We start from the raw sequence: 17,878 nt of genomic DNA, 5'->3' as shown, positions 1-17,878 counted from the left end.
GTAAAAGGGGCTTGACATACGTAGGAACACTGCGAAAAAATGAACAAGGAATACCGAAAGAATTTTTACCTGCCAAGGAAAGAGAAGTAGGAGAAGCTCTCTATGGTTTCACAAAGGAGACAACTCTACTCTCTTGTGTACCAAGAAAGGCAAGGTCATCCTACTTGTATCCTCAATGCACCATACCCAGTCAACTGATCCAGAAACCCAGAAACCAGAAATCATTGCCTTTTATAACAACACAGAAGGTAGGATCGACGCCTTAGATGAGAAATGCACAGTATACTCAACAAGTCGACGCACAAGGCGATGGCCATTAGCCATATTTTTCACTCTAATGAACATTAGCCTAGTGAATACCTATGTTATCTACTGTGGATTCCCAGTGAATCTAGAACTAACCAGATTGAAATACATAAAAAATCCTGCCAAGGAACTCGAAGACCCTCATCTCAATCGCCGACTTCAAAACGACCATTTGCCCCGTGAATTGCGTCTAAACATCAGCAGAATTCTCAAGATATCAGTTCCATGTAGAGCCAGACGAGACTTGGGCAAAGAAGTGCCCACCAGGCTCTGACAGGAAAACGAAAAAGATCTGTAACGGCTGCAACGTACCGATTTGCGGAGCCTGCACGATTCCTGTATGCCGAGATTGCGTAGAGTAATGGCTTGCCAATTCTTCTGTTTGTAATAACGTCAAAAAATAATGTGCTTTTATAAAGGTTCATTGTTGCTTTATACTGTAATATTCAAATTTGATTTATTTGTATATAAAAAATTTGCAGATATATGTATTTCGTGACATGTTGCAAAATTTGTTATGGACTTACATATATTTGAAAAATTGTCTATTCTGTAAATAATTTTCTGCTGCCAATAGTTGTTCAGAGATGTCAATAAAAGTTACTTTTGCAATGTATGTAGAAACTTTTCATTTCTCCTTCACCACTGAAGTATGAGGGCCATGGAAATTATTGGGTATCTCTAACCCAACCTCACCAGTTGTGTTACAAAAATATCACCTCACAAGTGACAGGTTCATCTGAGCACTTCGTTCTTGCTTATCCACTCATATCTTTCCTTCTCGGCTATTGTACGTATTGTTTATTACCCAACATCTAGCACCATTTTACATTATCCAACTTTTTCCAGGTCCACAAATGCTATGAACGTGCTTTGATTTTTCTTTAGTCTTGCTTCCATTACTAATCGCAACGTCACAATTGCCTCTCTGAACGCCATCTAACACATCCTCAACTTTCTTTTCCATTATTCAGTATATTTTTCTTGTCATTAACTTGGATGCATGACCTGTTAAGCAGTTTCTACGATAATTCTCTCACTTCTGAGATTTTGCGGTCTTCGGAATTGTGCGGATGATATTTTTCCCAACGTCAGATGGTACGTCGCCAGACTCAAGCGTTCTACACGACAGAGTGAATAATCCTTTTTGTTGCCACTTCGTCCAATAATTTTAGAAATACTGATGAAATGTTATCTACTCCTTCTGCCTTATTTGATCATAAGTCTTCCAAAGCTCCTTTCAATTCTGATACTAATACTAGATCCCCTACCACTTTTAAATCGACTCCTGTTTCTTCCTCTGTCACAACAGATAAATCTTTCCCCTCATAGAGGCTTTGAGTGTATTCTTTCCTCTCTCTTCTCTGCATTTAACAGTGAAATTACAGTTGCACTCTTAATATTACCACCTTTCCTTTTGGTATCGCCGAAGATTGTTTTGACTTTCCTGTATGCTGAGTCAGTCCTTCCCACAATCATTTCTTACTCGATTTCTTCACATTTTGCATGCAGCCATTGCGTCTTAGCTTCCCTACAATTCCTGTTTATTTCATTCCTCAGTAACTTGTATTTTTGTATTCCTTGATTTCCCGAAGCATTTTTGTACTTCCTCCTTTCATCGATCAACTTCTGTTACCCATAGTTCCTTCGCAGTTCTTTGCCATCTCCTGTCACGGCCCTTTTTAGAGATGTCCATTCCTCTTAAATTGTGCTGCCTGCTGAACTATTCCGTATTGCTGTATCCATAGCCTTAGAGAGCTTCAAGCGTATCTCGCCATTGCGTAGCAGTTCCGTATCCCACTTCTTTGTGTATTAATTCTTGCTGACTACTGTCTTAAACTTGAGCCTACTCTTCATCACTACTACATTGTGATGTGATTCTGTATCTGATCCTGGGTAAACCTTACAATCCAGTATCTGATTTCGGAATCTCTGTGTGACCACCACGTAATCTACCTGAAATCTTTCAGTATAACTCGATATTTTCCAAGTATACCGTGTGATTCTTGAACAGAGAATGCGCTATTACTGGCTGATATTTATTAGAGAACTCAATTAGTCTTTATCCTCTCTCATTCCATGTTCTCTTGTAACCTTTTCTTCTAGACCTACCCCTACAACTGCATTCCGATCACTCATGACTATCAGACTTTCATCTCTCATTACGTACTGTACTACCCTTTCAATGTCCTCATATACTTTTTCTATCTCTTCAGCTTCAGCTTGCGACGTCGGCGTGTGTTCCTGAACTATCGTTGTCGATGTTTGTTTGCTGTCGATTCTGACAAGAACAACCCTATCACTGAACTGTTCATAGTAACACACTCTTTGCCCTATCTTCCTATTGATAACGAATCCTACTCTCATTATACCATTTTCTGCTGCTGTTGATATTACCCCATACTTCTATGACAAGAAATCCTTGTCTTCTTTCCATTTGACTTCACTGACCCCTACAGTATCTAGATTAAGCCCTTGTATTTCTCTTTTCAGACTTTCTAGGTTCCCTATCACGTTCAGAGTTCTTACATTCCACGCCCCGACTCGTAGAACGTTAGCCTTTTGTTGATTATTCAGTCTTTTTCTCATGGTCACGTCCCCATTTGGCAGTCTCCTCCCGCCGGAGTTCAGATTGAATGGGGGGGGGGGGGGGGCTGTTCCGGAATCTCTTTTGCCAGAGGAGAGATCATCATGACACTTTATCAATTATAGGCCACATGTCCTATAGATACACGATAAATGTCTTTAAAGCAGTGGTTTCCATTGCCTTCTGAATCCTCAATGCCGCTGATCATTGCTTATTCTTCCACCGTTATGGGCATTTTCCCACCCCTAGGCCAAGGGAGTGCCCTTAACCTCCGTCCGCCCCCCTGCCCCCTTTGGCTGGGTGACTTGTTATGCATGAAGTCATCGGCCGCCAATGCTGACTATTAATCAAAATTTAAACAGTGGCGGGTTTGGAATCGAGGAGTGCAGTCTTTCTGATCATTAGCCAAAGAGGCTACCGCTAGACTACATTCAACAGTTAATACAGACGAACACTGTATCCCGGAGACTAGGGCAAGGCCGACCACTTGTGACAGAAGGAGTGGACTGTTATTTGCCTGTAAGAGCACGACGATACCGCCCTAATCCTGCAAGGCGACTGGCATCTGACCTCATTCCTGGAAGAGATGTATCGAGGCAACCGGTTCACAGAAGACTTCAGCAGAGTGGCGTTTATTGTTGGAAACCTGCTATATGGTGCGTCTTCACAAAAGGGAATGTCTAGAGTGGAGCCGTAAACATGCCAATATTCTGAAGCTTCCTGGCAGATTAACACTGTGTGCCGGACCGAGACTCGAACTCGGGACGTTTGCCTTTCTCGAGTCTCGGCCCGGCACTCTGTTTTAATCTGCCAGGAAGTTTCATATCAGCTCACACTTCGCTGCAGAGTGAAAATTTCATTCTGGATGCCAATATTCTTTTCACAGATGTGTCCCGATTTGTTGTGATAAATGATTCTCGACGAATTCGCATCTGGAGAGAACGTAGAACGCGATTTCGGGACCTAAACATTGTGGAAAGAGACCGATATCGAGGAGCATCTCTAATGGGGAAGGTAGGGATTATGTTGAACACTCGAACACCTCTTCTGAGATGTTCTGGGGAGACGGTATGCATCACGCCAGCACCCACCAACCGCCTCCAAGACTTCTGAGCAGCTTTTCAGGAAGAATAGGCGTTATTACCTCAATATGAGTCTGATGACATCATCCACAGCGTGTCACGTCGTTTTCGGGCCTGTATTGTCAGAAACCATAACAGTCCATACTAAGCACATTACCCAGTTGTCAGAATGTGTGTGCAAATCCGTTAAGTTGGAAAGAAACGAAGAACATTTTGTCTACCATTATGCATGTTGCAACTGATCACATTCTTTGTTCTTTACCTTGTATCTAATTTACTATCACTTGTTTACACTGTTTTGTGGCAAAAAAAAAGCAACCTAGCAAAATTTCCATTTCTTGCTTTAATTTTGGACGCCAGTGCAGTTGAACCATGGTTGGTAAGAAATCTTACCACATTACTCATCGACTTTGTGCTCACATGAACTTTTAGATTCCTGAGAGAGTTTCTATTTACTGTCGGAATCTTTGAGCAAAGCTGGCCCTTATGGCAGAATGAAAGATGTCAGTTGGGTGCCTTCCTAGTCGTTATTTTCTGGATCCATACCTTGCAACAGGAGGGTGGTAGACTGCTGTTAATTACAGGGCCAGCTGCTTTGGCCTTAATCACCGGATCCACGTTGTTGCTATAGCCTCACCCACGTAAGTTGGGAACAAAATAAATGATATTCCCATTTCTATTATTTTGTTCTGTAGTAATTCTCTTAAAATTTTCAGGATTTGGAAGCGCATTTTGAGGTCCCACTTCGGGTTTTCGATTGATTATCTAACCTGCCCCTATATCGGTACTTTTTATCGACCTAATTTAATTTTCACAATATCCTGCTGCGACAACAAGCAGTTACAATTTTGCTTGAAATATGAGGAATAGTTGCTACAGATAAGTCTGATGTTTCTTCTGCACTCATCTTAGCGCAGTTTCCATGTTTCATTCAATGATTCCTGGTTGTAAACAGGTACATTTGGTTCTCACGTTATAAAGTCTTGAATGAATGAATGTTTCAGGTTTCCCTTGTTTCCATGATTTTTATTCTTCTTGAAATATATTCCACAACATCAGTATTGTGCACAACTTTGGTCTCTACATGACACATGTAGCCTAAACCTCTTGTCTATATAGAATGGAAGAAGACTGGAAATACTGACAGTTTTCAGATAGATTATATAATGGTACGACAGAGATTTAGGAACCAGGTTTTAAATTGTAAAACATTTCCAGGGGCAGATGTGGACTCTGACCACAATCTATTGGTTATGAACTGCAGATTAAAACTGAACAAACTGCAAAAAGGTGGGAATTTAAGGAAATGGGACCTGGATAAACTGACTAAACCAGAGGTTGTTCAGAGTTTCAGGGAGAGCGTAAGGGAACAAATGGCAGGGGGAAGAAATACAGTAGAAGAAGGATGGGTAGCTTTGAGGGATGAAGTAGTGAAGGCAGCAGAGGATCAAGTAGATAAAAAGACGAGGGCTAATAGAAATCCTTAGGTAACAGAAGAAATATTGAATTTCATTGATGAAAGGAGAAAATATAAAAATGCAGTAAACGAAGCAGGCAAAAAGGAATACAAACGTCTCAAAAATGAGATCGACAGGAAGTGCAAATTGGCTAAGCAGGGATGGCTAGAGGACAAATGTAAGGATGTAGAGGCTTATCTCACTAGGGGTAAGATAGATACTGTCTACAGGAAAATTAAAGAGACCTTTGGAGAAAAGAGATCCACTTGTATGAATATCAAGAGCTCAGATGGAAACCCAGTTCTAAGCAACGAAGGGAAAGCAGAAAGTTGGAAGGAGTATATAGAGGGTCTATACAAGTCCAATATTATGGAAATGGAAGAGGATGTAGACGAAGATGAAATGGGAGATATGATACTACGTGAAGAGTTTGACAGAGCACTGAAAGACTTGAGTCGAAACAAGGCCTCTGGAGTAGACAACATTCCATTAGAACTACTGACAGCCTTGGGAGAGCCAGTCCTGACAAAACTCTACCATCTGGTGAGCAAGATGTATGAGACAGGCGAAATACCCTTAGACTTCAAGAAGAATGTAATAATTCCAATCCCAAAGAAAACAGGTGTTGACAGATGTGAAAATTACCAAACTATCAGTTTAATAAGTCACGGCCGCAAAATACTAACACGAATTCTTTACAGACGAATGGAAAAACTAGTAGAAGCCAACCTTGGGAAAGATCAGTTTGGATTCCGTAGAAATATTGGAACACGTGAGGCAATACTGACCCTACGGCTTATCTTAGAAGATAGATTAAGGAAAGGCAAACCTACGTTTCTAGCATTTGTAGACTTAGAGAAAGCTTTTGACAATGTTGACTGGAATAGCCGCTTTCAAATTCTGAAGGTGGCAGGGGTAAAATATAGCGAGCTAAAGGCTATTAACAATTTGTATAAAAACCAAACGGCATTTATAAGAGTTGAGGCGCAAGAAAGGGAAGCAGTGGTTGGGAAGGGAGTGAGACAGAGTTGTAGCGTCTCCCCGACGTTTTTCAATCTGTATATTGAGCAAGCAGTGAAGGGAACAAAAGAAAAATCCATGGAGAAGAAATAAAAACTTTGAGGTTCGCCAATGACATTGTAATTATGTCAGAGACAGCAAAGGACTTGGAAGAGCAGTTGAACGCAATGGATAATGTCTTGAAGGGAGGATATAAGATGAACATCAACAAAAGCAAAACGAGGATAATGGAATGTAGTCGAATTAAGTCGCGTGATGTTGAGGGTATTAGATTAGGAAATGAGACACTTAAAGTAGTAAAGGAGTTTTGCTATTTGGGGAGCAAAATAATTGATGATGGTCGAAGTAGAGAGGATATAAAATGGTCTGGCAATGGGAAGGAAAGCGTTTCTGAAGAAGAGAAATTTGTTAACATCGAGTATTGATTTAAGTGTTAGGAAGACGTTTCTGAAAGTATTTGTATGGAGTGTAGCCATGTATGGAAGTGAAATATGGACGATAAATAGTTTAGACTAGAAGAGAATGGAATCTTTCGAAATGTGGTGCTACAGAAGAATGCTGAAGATTAGATGGGTAACTCGCGTAACTAAAGAGGAGGTGTTGAATAGGATTGGGGAGAAGAGGAGTTTGTGGCACAACTTGACTAGAAGATGGGATCGGTTGGTATGACATGCTCTGAGGCATCAAGGGATCGCCAATTTAGTATTGGAGGGCAGTGTGGAGGGTAAAAATAGTAGAGGGAGACCAAGAGATGAATACGCCAAGCAGATTCAGAAGGATGTAGGTTGCAGTAGGCACTGGGAGATGAAGAAGCTTGCACAGGATAGAGTTGCATGAAGAGCTGCATCAAACCAGTCTCAGGACTGAAGACCACAACAACAACCAGATATAGAATCCAGGACGGAACTGTTTCTGAAAAGTATTGTGTGGTGACGGCCGACGGTAGATATTCCATAGTGATTGAATCTCTCACAGCATGTAAATTTGTTACATAACAACCTTTCACACAGTGAGTCCCAGTTCCGTTAAGACTGCTTGTGTGAAATTCCAAACTGCAGTGCTATGGCGGGGCTAGTTGCAGCGTTACGTTCCTTGTAGATTCGACAACGTCTGTGGGCAGCTCAAAGCTCCAGCATTGTAGCAGCACGCATCCCTGCTGCGAATGCGACAGTACGCGGCTGATACTCGTCGGAAAATGGCACTGCAGCAGTGAGGCCACATCAGATTTTGCGAGTCCTCCAGAGTTTGTGGGAGAGAATTCGTTGAATTCGTCCCGAATACCGAGAGGCAGGTTGATGGTTGCTTCTCCACGACGACACTCCACCCCATAAAGCGAAGACTCTTCACAAGATTTCGCCCAGCAAATGGATCACAGTCCTGGGTCAGCCTGCGCATTCGGCAGATTTGGCCCCGCAACACTTGTGGTTGTACCGCAAATTGAACAATTACGGACATCCTAGATAACTGTACTGGAGTACTAAATGCAACTATAAAAAGAGCTGTGTGACTGTTTCAAGATATTTTTACATTATTGGAGCTGTGTTTTGATTCATGGGGACACCATTTTGAAAAAGTACATTCATTTTGTGAACATAATCCTTGGCTTTTATTTTTCATAGCCACAGTCGTAACGGAACTGGAACACACTGCGTTTCCAATAGTTATTAGATTAATTTCCTCCATATAAATGATAATTTCTTTTGTTACTATTATATAATGTTAAATTTGTAAATAATAATTCTGTCTTGGGTTGTCCTAATACCAAGATTCTACGGAGTAATTTATGAATGTATTTCAATCTTGTTTGTTTGTATTAGTGGCAGTGAGCAATTACAATTCTTCTGCTGCTGATAAAAATGTTGGTAATGATTTTATATTTTACAATTTTACAAAATAGATGCTTTCTGAAAGTTCACATAATACATACAATGGAAAGCTCATGTTAAAATAAAACAAGACATTAAATAATAAATAGTGGTCAAATCTGGTCATGAAAAATGATTGTTATTAGTTTATAGGAATATAAGTGGCTTCTAATTTTATAGCGAATATTAGTTTTCCAGTCTAATACATAAAAAATTGTGAAACACATAACATAAATGCTTTGAAAAGGAATCAATTAATGGCCTTCGTGAGCAAATTAATCACGAGATGCCTGACAAAACTGTCAAAGCACTCAGCATTGTATATCTGCAGCCAACAAAACAACCTGCTACTACACCCCTAAAAACAATCCATAGAGATATTTTTTCTGAATCAAAATGAATGTAAACAATGTTCAGTTTATAAGAAAGTGTAGTGTCTGTTCTTTTGGACATCTCCGAAAAGGATCGGCAGCTGTTATACGTTATATGTAAATTGTAGATGGAGTGGGGTAGAAGGGAAAGGAAAGGTGAGGAATTATTGCTGTCAGCTACATTGGGACCTTAAGCGGAATCGATGTCGGCGAATGAAAATGTGTACCAAACCAGGATTGAAACTCGGTATCTCCTGCTTACTACCCTGGGGCAGTAACCAATACGCCTTCCGGGACACAGTGGAATCACCATTGCGTGGACCACCTCGGCTCGCCCCACTGCCGAGCCACACTCCCATCGAACGCCACCTACACAGCTGATGTCAGTGATCCCTTCTCTTTTCTTTCCTTTCTTCCGCTTACTACCTCCAATTTACATATAATGTCAAGTTTTATTACAATTACAATACACTTGTTTATTCTGATTCTAAAAATAGATTCTGAAATTCAAATTATGGCCAAATTTGTGAGCCTCTCGAATCATTGTCACTTCCGCAGCGAAACTAGAACGATATAAGTTCAATTGGTATTGGTGTAATCAGTAATAACACACATTTGTTGCAGCTCTTCACGTCATTCTGTACTGTACAAGCCTCTTCACCTCTGTGTAACTACCGCAACCGATGTCCATTTGAACCTGCTTACTGTTTTCAAGCCTCGATCTCAATCTGCAGTTGTAGATCCCATCTATAGTCTACTATACTCCCCCGCCCTATGTTCCCTTCTTTACCAAACTGACTATTCCTTGATGCCTTAGAATGTCTGGTATAAACTAGTACCCTATTTCAGTCAACTGAAAGAAATCTTGTCGCCTCTTCGCTGCAATACCTACACATTAGTTACTCCATCCACATACATAATGGTCAGCATTCTTCCGTAGCAACATATTTCTTAAGCTTCAATTCTGTTGTAGGGTGAACTGTTTTTCATGCAAACAATACTCACATTTATACTCACATTTATATTCAATATTTACAAATTTCTTGTATTTTCAGAAATATTTCTCGCCCTTCTTCCAACCTATAGTTTATTTATTCTCAACTTCGACCACCAACAATTACTTTGCTGTCCAAATATCAAAACAAGTCTACTGATTTTAGTCTCCTATTCCATTATTTAATTTCATTAGCATCGCCTGATTTAATTCGACTACTTTCCATGACTCATCTTTTACTTTTGTTAAAGTTCCTTGCAAGACGCTATTCATTCCTTTTAATTGCTCTTCTAGGTACTTGCCTGTCTCTGACAGAATAAGAAAGCTGTCCACAAATCGCAAAGTCTTTGATCCTTCCACCAGTCTTCAATCGACTTTCTGAAATTCTATTTGGTTTCTGTTCAGTGTGCAAATTGAATAAAGCTGGGAATAGCCCACAACCGTGCGTCGCTCCCTTCTCAACTACTGCTCGCCGTTCATGTCCGAAATGTGTAGTTCCAGTCTAATAGTCTCTCCAACGGTTGCAGTGGAAAGACAGCATGTGCGTTCAGATCCCCGAGTGCCACAGTGGTATGCTGGCCGGTCAGTGCTGCTAATGGCGGCCACCAGCTTCCTGGGGATGGCCATCGTGGAGAAGCTGCTGTGCTCCTGTACTGACATTGACACTACCTACATGCTGGTGTGGCCCAAGCGTGGGCAGGTTCAGGTAAATTGTTTGACTTGGTGCTCTACTGCAGACAACCCTGACATCTTTCAATGTCGATCCAATGAAATCGTCACTTACGATTATTATGGATACGGGATTAATGAGATTGCACTGTGAATCAATGGAAACGTGTCACCTGGTTGGATGACTCACATTTAATGCTACACCACGTAAATGGTCAGGGCCAGATACGCTACCATTCAGATGTATGGTCGTTCGTAATGTGAACGGTGCCTCATACGTCAGGTGGGAGCAGGGTTACGCTCTGGGGAACGTTTACATAAACTTCTATGGAGTCCTTGGTGGTAATGTAAAGCACAGTGACAGCTAACAACAACGTGTGCATTGCTGTGAACCACCTGGATCCAATTATGCTTGATGTCTTCCTTTCGTGTGATGACATCACAAGGTCAGAATTGTGTTACAGTGTTTACAGGGGCATTGTAGTGAATATACATTGATTTCGATGACACGAGAGTCGCCAGATCTGAATGAAATTGGACACATGTAGGACGCTATCGAATGCTAGCTCCGTGCCCACAAACACTGCTCCATAATTTTTGGATTTCAATGCATACAGGGATAAATCGAATATGAAACTGATTCGTAATTATGTGTTAACATTATTTGATGTTATTACAATTAAAAAAGGAAACAATTTTTATCTAGAATAGAGCATACATTTAATTCTTCACCAACTCTTATTCGATTAAATTCATCTCTATCAAATGAATCAAAAATGGAAGGACACATTCTTAACAATCACAAAATTAAAAATATCAAACAAAGTGAAGTACTGTAAGGTAACGGGTGAAGTAAGCAAGCGATCGTTCACCCTCCAGCGCGGTAGGCATATTTCCGTCACCGCTCATTCCGCAATGCCAGGCCACTGCCCGCGTGAGTCAGCTTGCATCGCAGAATAAAAGTGGGTCTTTCTGTCGGCCGGGCGGCTGTTGTCATCAGACAACCTGCTGCGTTGTCAGACACCGGGCTTCCGCGTCGCGTTCGGGTCGGTAGGCTGCGAGGACACTGAACGCTTCTGAGTATGTATGTAAATAGTTTTAATAAAAGTTAAAGTAAATTATTCGACCATGTCCAAATGCTGATCACTGGCCCGCCCTAAGACACTCACGCCCACCCACCATCATCCTGACAAGTCAAATACCTTATAGTACCTTATCCATTAGAGTTATTTAGTGGATTTCTTAAGGAATTAAAAGAATAATATGGGAAGAAAATTTAACAGTAATTTTCATTTAGAGTTGAAGAAGAGATAAAGAAGATTCTATAATGCAGTGTCCTGTTAATAATTATGATGTTACACTTCAAAAGGAAGATAAAAATGTTGTAAAAATTATCGAAATTCACGTTATTGTTGTTAAATATGAAACAGAACTACATATGAACTAGAAAAAGAAAGATACAGAATCCAAGAATTCCAGTTCCTTCCTTTGAATTACAAACAATGGAATTTGCTGGATTAAATATAAAAAGAGGCTTTGAACTAAATACACGAATTATTATAATTCCTTATATATATATATATATATATATATATATATATATATATATATATATATATATATATATATATAATTCCTTATTATTATTACAATTCCTTTCAATTACAAACAATAGATTTTGCTGAATTAAATATAAAAAGAGACTTAGAACTAAATACACGAATTATTATAATTCTGCTGAAGTTTATATCTCTTACGTTACTTTCATTGTTTTGCTAAGAATAATAAATTAAATGATTCTTCTTTATTTGACTATGTTAAACTGTAAATTTTTTATGTAAAAGATGGGACAAATCAAGATTTTCCTAAAAATATTTTGGAATCTTGACCCCCAAATAAATTACTAAAAGCTTACAATGGTTTTACAGATTTTAAAAGAATAACAAAATTAAATAACGATGTAAATGTAACTCCATTCAGATTTGCTCAAAATCGTCCTAGCAGTGTAATAAATATGGCTGGAAGAATAAATGGTTTAACTATTCAGGAAACAATAATGACATAATGTGGATTTTCAATAAAAAATACGAAATGTTACTACTGCGTGTATAATTATGTATGGTAATATAAATTTATCTTATGATTTACAACACAGAACTTTAATTGAAGATTATTAATCACATACATAAATAAAAAACTGAAATAGTTATAAAATTGTTTCCTTCATTTTTATATTTCCTTTTTAAATGTTTTCAGAAATGCAGAGAAGATAAAAACTGAAAACATTTCAATCTCCAAAAAGTTTTGAAATTTTCAATTTCAAAGTTTTAAACCTCCAAATTAGAAATTTTAATTTTCTTCTGAATAAATAAAAGCAAATAGACTATACATAAATAACTTCATTAAAAGTGTGATAAGTGAATTTAACAATTATAGTAATGACTATGCAGAAGTTGTCACTAAATTAACAGATCTGAAAAATATCAAATGCTACAATGTTTTAAAAGCTGAAATTTTGATAGCAAAATATGATGAAAAGGCGATAAATATAAAATTACTCTTCCTGAGTATTATACTAAAATCTTTTCAGGATACAATGATAAAGTAGAAAAAATAGTGTGATTAAATTTTATTTGTTGAGGTAAAATGGGAAGTAAGGATCGTTCAATTCATGTTACTGAATTTACATCAGTTTTAGAATTTTTGTTTTTATATTTACTTTTTGAATATGAAATTATAACCGAATAAGTTTTTTAGTCAAATGAATATTTCTTCTATGGATACAGAGAAATGTTTAAGATGTTGGAAATGACAAAACTTAAATCTTGTTATTAAATCTTAGAACATTGAAATAATTGGTCTTTGGCCTAGAACCCACACAGATATACTACCGATACTGTTCTGAAAACCATGGCATTTCTTGTTTCACCAGCTACCGATGGACCTTTAAAGTTATGTTCTTTCATCGAAAAATTCTGCCCTCAGTGTAATAACATGTTCAAAAATGAATTTTGGTGTAACAAGCATATGGAAAAACACTCTCCTCTTTGCATTCAATCATTTAAAATGTCATTTCAGTATCTCAAACTACGAAAATATGAGGAATGATGCGGATATTTCACTCCTGCTTTATAGCTAGATGGGCACGATCGCAAATGGGTCTGCTACACCGGAACACTTTTCCCAGGATTGGTGACATACAAAGACCTGTGCTGAAGACTGAAGAAAATCTGAATATGTTGCCTAAATGTCATGTGCAACAAAAAGTATGTAGTATGCACCAATCGCTATATCATAATGACCTGTATTTTTCACTGCAAACTTTTTCGAATTTCACACAGTGACTTACTTCAGTATAAATATCATAAAAATTAAGATCATTAACTGAACTAGGGCACAACTTCATGAGCCAGACATATAAGTGTGTAAGTGACACAAAAATGAGAGTTTTTTTACAGGAAAGTTTGAGAAATATTGCAGGACATGCGCCTCGATTTTGTCACCACCAACCGGCCGAAAGGTGGGAAACATTGTCACCCTCCCCTTCCACATAACGGAATGAGCTGGCCCAACGCTTAGGAACGAAAACTGGCCACTACACATCGGCTACCATATCGTGTGGTCTCTAAGAAAGCCCTGACAATAAAAATGTTCAATTTGACATTATAAATCGTACTGTTGCCCACTGCCTAGAATGAAGTCATTAAAACCTCCCGATTTTTGTTTTGGCTGTCGCATTTATCAAATCACGCAGAATTCTTTTTTGCATCATATCATACGTGAGGACCCTTAGAAGACAAGACGTCCCCTTATTTACTTCAGGACCAGCAATGCAGGCATGCCACAAGCACACGAAACTCTTGCTAGTATCTCCAGCGTCATTAACGTAAAAGTTCGGTAGCTGACGACTGTGAAATATGTTGCAGTGGTGAGAATTGGCGTTCATGATACCTGTCGATGGTGCATGTGTAACATGATGCAGCATCACCCTCACTCAAAAGTTCCATAATTTTCTCAGCCTTCTTGAGACCTAGCTCTCTTCTAGAAATAAAACGCAGCTTTTCTAGTCCCATATCTCATTTTGTTTTATTTTTCCGGCTACATGTCAAACAAGTGTCAATTCGAGGAGGAGCGTTTGGGAAACGATGTCTTAAAATTGCTTCGATAAAAGCACTGGTTGATGTCTGATTTGGAGTATACCATTATTTTCATAAAGCTGCAGTACGTTCTCTGGATATTGAGATTGGGCCTCAGATATGAAATGCGTGAATAGTGGCTTTTCTTTTTAGGAAATGACGAAATGTGGGTCTTTATGAACTCAGCGTAATGTTCGATGTATTTCAGTGTGTGGACGTGGGTTTGAGGATTATTACCCTTTGATCTGAGAAACAAGCTCCCCTTTCTTTACTTATTTTTTTCAATCAAAGTGTAAATAAGATTTTGTGCTGATCCTGTGATATCCTGAATATCTTTGCATACACTTGCGCGAACCGACCTTTCAAAGATAAACAGTGCATAACAGATATTTGTCTTTTGCCCAAAGCATATTTGTCGGCCTTACGCAGGATGGTTTGTTTTATCTGCACTATGTGGGTTAAACCAAAAAGGAAAGTACCTTTAATTACTCAATTTTGTTTCAAAAACTCTGAGTGCAGCTTCTGTGCCTGATTCTCTTCAAAACTATGACAGCTTTATATCCATTTAGACGTAGCCTTCACCAAAGAATAATACAAATCCCTGAGGTCATAATAAAACACAAAACTGTATTTTCCTACTGAATGTAATCTAGTAAACTTGCAGATGGAAGATATGACTCACCAGATTGTAAATAAGAGGCTTAGGAGGCATTTTATCTTACTAACAACTACTAGAAACGTCACTACCGAATCAACAACACTGTATTGAACGGTTGGCCACATGGTAGGAGCTGCTACCTCAGTGGCTTGTTGACTTACTCCCATATCCATGCCAGCTCAAATCATGTTACTACACATGCCATGTTGCGTCTTTTGTAAGAACACAGCTGCTCACAACTTTTGTATTCTGCTACTTCTATGCCGCTGCTGATGTGTCTTATTACCTTTTCAATAAAAAATCTCAAGAATTAGTTGTTTTGATTGACTATCTTCCCCATGTCATTTCTTCAAATGTGTTCAAAGTATCAACAGTCTGACACATCCAGCACTATGTGAGCTATACTTGATGTGTGTTGTCCTTCAGCACTGTATGGGACTGCTGAGATGTAGCTGGTTTGGTGATGTAGGTGGTTTTGTGATTATGTTATAGTGTCCAAACCTATTAATCATATGCATGAATGATAATCACACAATGCCCTCCATTGCTGTAGTGGACTGTAGCTTAACTGTTAAGGTGCATCATGATGTGAATGTTTATAGCATTCATCCTGTTAGTTGCAACCAGGATTGGGCATATGCTTTGTTGAACTGTACCATAGATGCTTTTGGACAGATAGTGTATGAGCGATAACGTGACATTATGCACCTGCTACTGAGCCTTAAAACTGCATTGTACCACCACATACATACAGTGTGTACGAGTTTCCAGATCATAATGCGGTCTGGATCCAACTTTGTTACCTGAAATAACACTATACAGGAGAAAATAAGTGAAAAAAAAACAGTTACTTTATGAGAAAATTTTAGTCTCCACACACAATCAGATCATAACCCTTACACTGAATAATGTCAAACATTGATCCCGTCAGGAGTACTGAAATATTTATACAGTTTTTTCTGTGGTGGAAAATCGTGAGCTCACATGATTATTCTTGCGACAGGATCCACACCTAGAAAAGTTGGTAACTTTCTCGGCCCACACTACCTTAATGTAAACTGCATGTCCATACAAATCCAACAGAGTGTTTCTTACGGTAAATATCTGCAATCCGCCTGTCCACACCATTAATGGTGGTGATATTGTGACAACGAAGAATTTGTCTTCTACGTTTCCTCCAGCATGTTGCAGAATGTTGCATCCCGTGCTATTGCATTAGAAACTTTGAAATTGAAAATTCAAAACTTGTTCCCATCTACCATAACAGCAACTGCTTGTTTTAGCACAACATCATTTATATCATCTTAAAATATTTGCAGGCCTACAAATATAAGGGTATAATGATAGCATTTAATCTTTTAATGTCTTTGGATATATAATGAATCATCAAATAAAATGTTTGCTACGTAGTTTACTCCTACCTGAAGAGTGTTTGCAGACTACTTCTTCTTCCAAGTGCTTATGCATAATGTAACTTGTGTTGACACAATGGTAAGTGCCAAAGGTGACCCATGTATGCGCTCAGAGGCATAAATTGTGGTGGAAGATGGGACATTTCATCAATCCAGCCATTGCCACATAGGGCCACTGATGGGTGGTGAGGAAGCAAAATGCCCAAGTTGTACACCCATACTGCTGAGTGGAGTGGGACTCTTACTACTGCTGGTTGGTGCGGTCAAGGCGTGTTAATATCATTAGTGGGTAGGGAGGTGGAGGGGCCATCAGCCAGGGTGACAGGGAACAGTAATGAACCACCTCCTTTGCTCAAGGTCCTATCAGCAGTTATCGACAGGTTGTAATCACTGTTAGGTTATCGAGATATGGCACCCAAATACAGAGGTTTTTCTGGATCAGGTGCTGTAGGTCCTCCATACTTGAGAGACTGTAGCAGCCAATGTCTACCTTAGTCATGGACTGAAGACGCCTACTGACAACCAGGTAAGTCGAGTGCGGAGGGTTACATGTATGTCTCACGTCTTCACTGTCACCCTTTTTCCGGGTTTCGTATCTCAGTCGGTAAAAACGGAATTCTTATAACTTTGTTGTCTGTCCACTTACCTCTCTGTCTGTCTGCCGACTGCAAAGAACCCTACTTTACAGGAACTGGTAAACGTATCAAGTTGACACTTATCTCACATACCAAGGTCTATGGTTCCTGGCAGTGTATGAAATGTAACCTTCTGCGTCAATGCAGTCAAAATATTTGGCCACTTACGTTCAATATTTGGTATCTTGCCATTATCAGTATCGATAACAGGGAAAAATCCTCGAAAGTCTGGATTGGGTGGGATGGATGAACCGTCTACGTACATAACTGAGTTTGTCCAGATCCCTCAGTGTGCGAGTCCTACTCCCAAGTATTCAGATTTTTTATTTGTTATATATGAAGTGCTTGTGTAGCCTATTCAGAGCGAAGTCCTTTCTATGCCACTCTATCGTTCAGACTCTTTCTCGAAGTCCTCCTCAGTAGCAGGAACCATAACTCTTCAAAGAATCCCATGAACCAGAGAACTGAATAACATCTCCGTCTTCAGAAGACATTAATGACGTATCTACTAAAGGAACAGTAATGATTACTTTTGTTTCTGTATGTTCTCGTTAGCCTTATACAACCTTCTTCCCACCAGATCTTCCTCATTTCCCAGTATTATTAAATGAAGTAGTCTCCTTGAACTTCCATTCCCCAGGAGTCACTATATCTGAAAACATTCGTTTTCTACACCCACAAATTAT

The sequence above is a fragment of the Schistocerca piceifrons genome, chromosome 8 (genome assembly GCF_021461385.2).
Source record: "Schistocerca piceifrons isolate TAMUIC-IGC-003096 chromosome 8, iqSchPice1.1, whole genome shotgun sequence".
Lineage (NCBI taxonomy): Eukaryota > Metazoa > Arthropoda > Insecta > Orthoptera > Acrididae > Schistocerca > Schistocerca piceifrons.
Note: the sequence above shows the minus strand (reverse complement) of the source record.